Raw genomic sequence first — 7232 nt, 5'->3', positions numbered from 1 at the left:
GTGAGAGGGGTCAAAATGTCTGCTGTAGAGCTGAGCGATGGGTGCAAGTGTGGACAGGTAATTATGAGTGGTCAGTGTAAAGTGTTAGAAAATGTTTAGTTACCTCTGTTTCTTCCTGCAGGCTTCAACACTTGGGGATCTGGAGGTGCCTCATCTCAACAGCAGAGATGACAGAATTACTGCGGCATTCTCGGATGCAGCAGCCATCTGATTTCTGCTGAGGAAAGAGGTTTTGGTGAGCCTTCAGTACAAAGGCTCACCTTAGAACAGAGATTGTCAGTGTCAGCTTCTCTATCGAAAGATTTTGACAGATGAAACTTCATACACTGACATCCTCTGTCACCGGCTTTCTCTTAATTGGCTGGTTAAGCCCGCGGGCTTAACAAGGTTAATCAAGGGAAAATAGTGTGAGTTGGCTGGACGTCGTTGGGGGCGGGACTGAAACCCGACAACCAGCAGTCCCACCCCCAACGCACCCCGATTGACAAAATCTAGCCCTTACTCTCCATTGACTTCGAAAGTGAGCAAACTGGGTGGGGTGTAAAACCAGCGTCGCACCCAATCCCACCAGTATCCAGACAGATGGGTTATTTTAAAATTGCTTCACATCCTAGACAGCATTTGAAAGAAGAATCTTGTGTTCCATTGAAATTTAATCGCCTCATTCTGTTTTAAACCTGATTGAATTATGATTTGATGAGTATAGAATTATTTCGAATACTCAGGCGTTTCTATCTAACTCTTGCGGGGATCGTATATAATTTAATCCACCTAGTTATGACGTGGGGGGTGGTGGGCGGTGGGGAGAAAGAAGAACACACTGACATCTGTTTTCTTACAGCAGTGAGGACGGTATATCAAACGCAACAGCTGGCCCTCTATATAGTAGCAGTGGTATTTGTTGTGATGTTGTTCTCAGCGATCATCACTGTCATTTCCTGCCGAAACAAAACTAAAGGTGGATATTGTTTCTATATATAACCTCAAACCTTTCGCTGTACTCATCATATCAACTGCTTTTTCATCAAATATTATTTACTATATACTAACATTTTTACTCCCCCAACGCAGAAGTACATCAATCACAATCTGTGAAATTAAATAAATCTGTTCCCTTGTGTTGCTGTGTTTTCATTTTGAAATTGATGCCACATTTCAATTCCCCTAATTTCCCCATATGTTCAAATAGGAAAATGCAATCATATGAAGCTTATCACTCTTTACACAAACACCGTGACTGTTCACAATCCCAAATGCAATTCTCGTAATTTAAGAAAAATGGTTTGCATTCCACTGTTTTATTGTGACTTTGACTGTTAGTTCTTTATTTTGAAAATATGCCTGTGATATAACATGTTTGCAACTTCACTATAAACAATCAGCAAGAACCCCCATTATTTTATTTAATAATAATTAACTAATATTAAATCAAATATATTCAAATATTTTGAAATATATATTGGCCCAGAAATTCGGGTCTCCGCAGGTGAGTATGCATGGAGTACTCACCCGTTAGCCCAATGGAAGTGCCGGTTTCGTGCATGCACTGCGCGAATTTCATGCACGGCCCACGTGATCCCAGGGGATGCATTGAACTAACTGCGCCCCTGGGATACGCAAGCACTGCGCGCCGGCAGTTGGAGGAGGCCCAGGGTCGCAATTCCACTGGGGCCCACAGCACAACGGCCGGCGCGGTATGTAAGTGCAGGTCGGGGGCTTGCACCCGCGTGAAGCCCCCGACCCGAATTACTGGGCCATTAATTCTGTTATACTAATGAATTGCCTGCGGTGTTACACATGGGTAGTCAAGAACAAGTTTACTCTTCAGGTGAAGTAGGGCTAGAAAGGGGAGATAAATGGACCGGACATAAGATTTTGAACAATATATATTTCTGCAGTACAGGCTGGGGAACTGGGATATACAAAACTGAGGCGTTACAGCGCCACCACTGGTGGGACGGTGTCATTTCAGCGGTACAAGTTTAGGTTCCCAGTTGTTTCCATAAACATGGGCATATGATTTCATCCACTATTTGTTAATATCTTACCTCTGCATGCCCTTTCTATTTGAAAAATCTTAATTTCTGTTTCACGTATTTGTCACACTTTTGGGTCAACGTTTTCTAATTATAAACTCCTATTTCCACACGTTTAGAATGGTCGATGCACTTGTCACACTGCAATTACATGCTTCCACCAGTGGTCACGCCTCAGTTCTGCGTCACGCAGCGCCTCGCCAGTACTACAGAGGAATTCCTATGCTCCAATCAGCTCATCTCAGCTTCCCAAATTGTACTCATTTTTACTATTTAACTATAAGTACTAATATAAAATCAAGTATATGTGGGCAGATTGCATTACTGAATGCGACTGAATTATATTTCCAGGAACTGGCTCCAAATATTCTCCAGCCTTCTACACCCTTCACCTGAAGACTACACTTGCTGCTGGCTGCCTATAAATATAAGCAGCTTACACACCAAACCTTACTTTTTGTATATCACTATATAATACCTATATTATAGATGTGTTTTTTAAATTGTGTGATAATACCCAGTTGGATGTCAGACTGGATGAGTTAGAATCATAAGAGGGCGAGCTTGGAAGTACCGAGTGGCGATTTCCGGTCACCGATCTTTCTAACACCTAACATTCTACTTTTCCTCCCCTCTACACCTCATACAGATAAATGTGACCAAGGACCTCGGTGCAGAATTGACAATCAGGTACCTGACACCTCAAAATAAGCACGCATGAGCATATGTCCTTGAGCACAATGATACCTGTTGGATGCTCGTTTTTATTTATGCTTAGATTTTTTTTAATCGATTCCTCAAAATCGAAAAGCTCCTTGAGACGTTGAGGTCAAGCGTTCATAGATTTATTGAACATACAGTACATGTAAAATACTTAAACATACACTTAAAAGATAATGCTTACAACCACACAAGATGGTTGGGGATTGAAACGCAATACAACTCTGAGCTCAGTAGTTTAAGTTGATCAAACTCTTTCTAGTTCCAATGCTCATTACAAACTATCACTTTTTACATGCTTCTCTCACCCGAACAGCATGATTCTACCAAAAATGCAACTCCATATAAGATGAATCTAATTGACCCATATGGAGATAATGCAGGAAAGTGGGGGGTGAGGTAGCAAATCAGCCATGATCTTATTGCATGGTGGAGCAGGCTCAAGGGGCCAAATGTCCTACTCCTGCTCCTACGTCTTATGTTCTTATCAACACCATCAATTAATAAACTGGTGTCCTTATAACATGCTACTTTCTATTGGGCTAACGAAATCAGTAGAACTTTTACAGTTCATTATCTTATCAATAATTTGGTTTCTTGTTACATATAATTACCATTTCAACAAGCGAAATGATTAATTATAAGTTTTGTCTTTTACTCTGTGCCATTCGACAGCAGTTAATTCCCTCATGCTACACAACCCCGAATTAAAAACAATAATATTTATTCAGATGTTTTCCTTTTTCAGACTAACTGTTGTCTTTGCATCCATGTCATTGATTAGAGCTTCTTGAAACTGATGAACCAGTGTGCAGTGGCACGTCCTTAATTAAGATTCCTCATTAAGAAGATGGTTACTTCAGATTAAAACCTACCAGTGCCTTAGGGTGAGACTCAGTTCAAAAGTACAGTGGTCACTACTGTAAAATTGTTTAGTTAACAAACAAAGGCAAAAAGCTAATATTGCTACAATACAGAAATAATCAACAGCAGTATTTCATCAGCAGACTTCAAGTCAGTCTGAATAAACCTTTTCCATTCAATAGCCTTCTGGAATAATTTATCATTACAATCTTTTTTTCAATTACAAAACTGCATGTGCCAATTTCTTCCAAATTTTGACCACTGCAATTTAATTTGGTTGCATTTCAGGCTTCAATCAAAATACAGAATCATCTATATACTTAAAAAAAAAATCTTTCTTTATTCATTTCTGCATTCCTGTTGGGTTAAGAACATAAGAACATAAGAAATAGGAGCAGGAGTCGGCCATTCGGCCCCTCGAGCCTGCTCTGCCATGCAATAAGATCATGGACTGATCTGATCTTGGCCTCAACTTCACTTTCCCGCCCGCTCCCCATAACCCTTGATTCCCCCGTAGCTCAAATATCTGTCTATCTCCGCCTTGAATATATTCACTGACTCCGCCTCCACAGCTCTCTGGGGTAGAGAATTCCAAAGATTCACGACCCTCTGAGAGAAGAAATTCCTCCTCAGCTCCGTTTTAAATGGACGATCCCTTATTCTGAAACTATGCCCCCTAGTTCTAGATTCCCCCACGAGGGGAAACATCCTCCCTGCATTTACCCTGTCAAGCCCCCTCAGAATCTTATATATTTCAATAAGATCCCCTCTCATTCTTCTAAACTCCAACGCGTAGAGGCCCAACCTGCTCAACCTTGCATCATAAGACAACCCTTTCATCTTAGGAATCAGCCTAGTGAATCTGAAGGTTCATAGTTCTAGAGGTGCCAATTGTCCATCGGCACCGCGCACTAGTGTTAGATGTGAGCCTGGAGAGTGAGCGTCGTCAGGTTCCAGAGCTGTAATGAACATCAGAGCGAAGCCCTTTCTTGTCCTGACTGCAGTTGCACTTTGCAACAGGCACTCTATAGCGATGAAGTCTACTATGGCTGATTTCTCACCTCCCGAGCCAAGGGTTACTAAGATCAATAGTAGCACCCATACTGTTACCCCCCTCAGACCTCAGCTAAAAGAACAGATCAATGATCAAAGCCCGAGGTCTTTTTAGTTTATGTCATTCCCAACTAAAACCAAGAAATGCATAGATATTAAATTAGCAATAATTCTGATAATCAATCAATCCAGGGTTATTTATATGGAATGGTAAGCATATTATTGTTGTATTATATATTTTAATGACTTTAAGAAACTGAAAGAAGATTAGTAAATTGCCCATGACGCCGCCCACAGTTAGTAGATGAACATATTTCTTATGTACACGTTAGAGATCGAGTTCACTTAGTGATCAGTGCTGGGAACTACACCATTACACGCAACTGTTTAAGTGTAGGATGTTCATTTTAAAAGTTTCAATGCTACATTTGGCAGAAAAGTCTGAGGAAAAACTGTGACAAAGGAAATTGGACATGAAATGAGTCTATTCACAATAAATATCTCTATTACATGAATACATATTTATATTGTTGTTCGACTGGAACAAATACAACAACATTTTTATTATCTTGAAATTACTATATTTATTAATGCCTTTTATTTCTCTTGAAGCAGACAAATGAAGTAGAGCATGCGCAATATTGTACATTGATCTTCAATGAAAGAAAATGAAGTCCCCGTTCATCCATAGATGAGGAAAACGTTGCATGTAGTTTGGTGGAATTACAGCATTGATCTTCAAGTCATTTAGCGCGTTAGCCTCCAGCATTATACATTATTGCACGTTATGGAGGCATGCAACTGAAACTGCTTATGGTTGATCCATCTATCTATCTATCTGTCTGTCTGTCTGTCTGTCTGTCTGTCTCTGTCTGTCTGTCTATCTGTCTATCTATCTATCCCAATATCTTTCGAAAATAACTTGCTTTCCAGTTAACTGAAACTTTCCGATAGAAACCAAAGGAATTATTAACTGACTGAAGGGATAATTACAAGTCCTAGCCCTTTCAGGCTACCCCAGATCAGGCGCATTCCCCAGACTTTCACCTTCAACTTAAGTTAGAGATAGCCGAATTCCATAAGACACTTAAATGGGTCTAAAGGTTCAGGCTATCTTTCCCTTAAGGAAAGGAATGACTGAAGATGTTACCATCCTCCAGATAGCATTTTTAATAAGTTTAACTAGACTGTAACTTTCCGGATATTATGAAGAATACCTCCCAGAATTCTGCAACTCCTTACAAAAGAGTGTACAGAAATTGGGTTTGCGAGTTTATACAGAATTACTCTGAGACAATTCTAAAAATATGTAGTTTTATTTAAGAGCCAGCATTCATTTAACAGCTGTTGAATCAGTCACAACATTAACAATTCAAAATACAGATAGCTTACATCTCTTATTTCTCAGAGATCCTTATTTTCAAACCTTTACTTCATTACATTTCTACATTTCATACTTATTTCTAAATCCAGATTATCCACCAAAATCAATTACTTTGATTACCCAAGACTCATAGTTAAAGACTTACAGAGATGCTTCTGAAGAGTTGAGAAATGCTTGGCCTGTTCAGCGAGTTCTGCCTTTCTGCTTGAAAAGCTCTTATTATTATACCCTTTTTGCAGTGGTTCATTCATTGAAGTTCTCTGCTGATGTCAGCTAATTGTCTTTATTCATTCTCTCTTTTGAATGCTTTCTATCTTACTATCAATTCAACTATTGCATGCATAATTATGTCTCTACCTTTAGGTGTTCCAAAAACCATCATAAAAACAATATGACAGTAGTCTTTATTTGATGTCATTCTTACAAAATGCTTTCATTCAATTCTTAATATTGGCTTTACTGTTTTTTAGCAGACATTGTGACTCCATGCTGCTCCAAGTTCAATACAAACACAATGTAATTGCTTGGTGTCATCTATTGAAGTCATATCTTCAAAGTGTTCTTGTTGGTATCATATTTACTTTGTACATATTAAAGACACTTTAACTAGGGTGGTTCATGCATTTTTAGCTATCTCAATTGGTTGCATATTTAATCATCTTCCAAGTTTAACATAAAAACTATTTGACCAGCAGGTGTTTCTTTTACTTGATGTCATCTTTTCAAAGGCACATGGTTCTTTTAATGTTTGTGTTTCTGTTCAATATGTTAGCTGGTAACACCTTAAACTGGGTCTTCTCATTGTGTTGGTTCCAAACTCTAGACCTTTCGGAAGCACCCATGGTTTGCTTCAATCTTTCACTGTTTTAGTATTTTTTAACTAATTCCCATTTCAAAGCTTGTGGTTTTGTACAACTTTGTTTAACAACTGATCTTTATCTCAGAAGCCTGTATTTCTGTTTGCAGCCTGTAAACTTTAGATTTTATCTTTAGATTCTTAAACCCAGTATCTCATGTATTAATAATATCAGTATTCTGTTCATATTATGGTGTATCTTTTTGAAATATGGCGTATGCCCTCACAACTGTAAATTTCCCAGTGCTCTAGTTATAGGGTGTAAACAGGTTATCTTGCAAATAGAGATTCAAAAATATTGACATTCTCCCTGGTTGCT

General features: G+C 38.9%; 1 long non-coding RNA gene across 1 annotated transcript; it reads left to right on the top strand.

The window, feature by feature from the left end:
* Positions 1–826: 826 nt before the first annotated feature.
* On the top strand, positions 827–6668 carry LOC147095991 (uncharacterized). The gene is made up of 3 exons (XR_015074845.1): positions 827–958; positions 2686–2726; positions 5286–6668. It is a non-coding gene; the product is annotated as an uncharacterized LOC147095991 (long non-coding RNA).
* Positions 6669–7232: the final 564 nt, after the last annotated feature.

The sequence above is a fragment of the Somniosus microcephalus genome, unplaced genomic scaffold (genome assembly GCF_052327205.1).
Source record: "Somniosus microcephalus isolate GS21.2 unplaced genomic scaffold, FLI_Smic_1.0 unresolved_chr1, whole genome shotgun sequence".
Taxonomy (NCBI): domain Eukaryota; kingdom Metazoa; phylum Chordata; class Chondrichthyes; order Squaliformes; family Somniosidae; genus Somniosus; species Somniosus microcephalus.
This window is presented reverse-complemented; position numbering and strand designations above follow the sequence as displayed.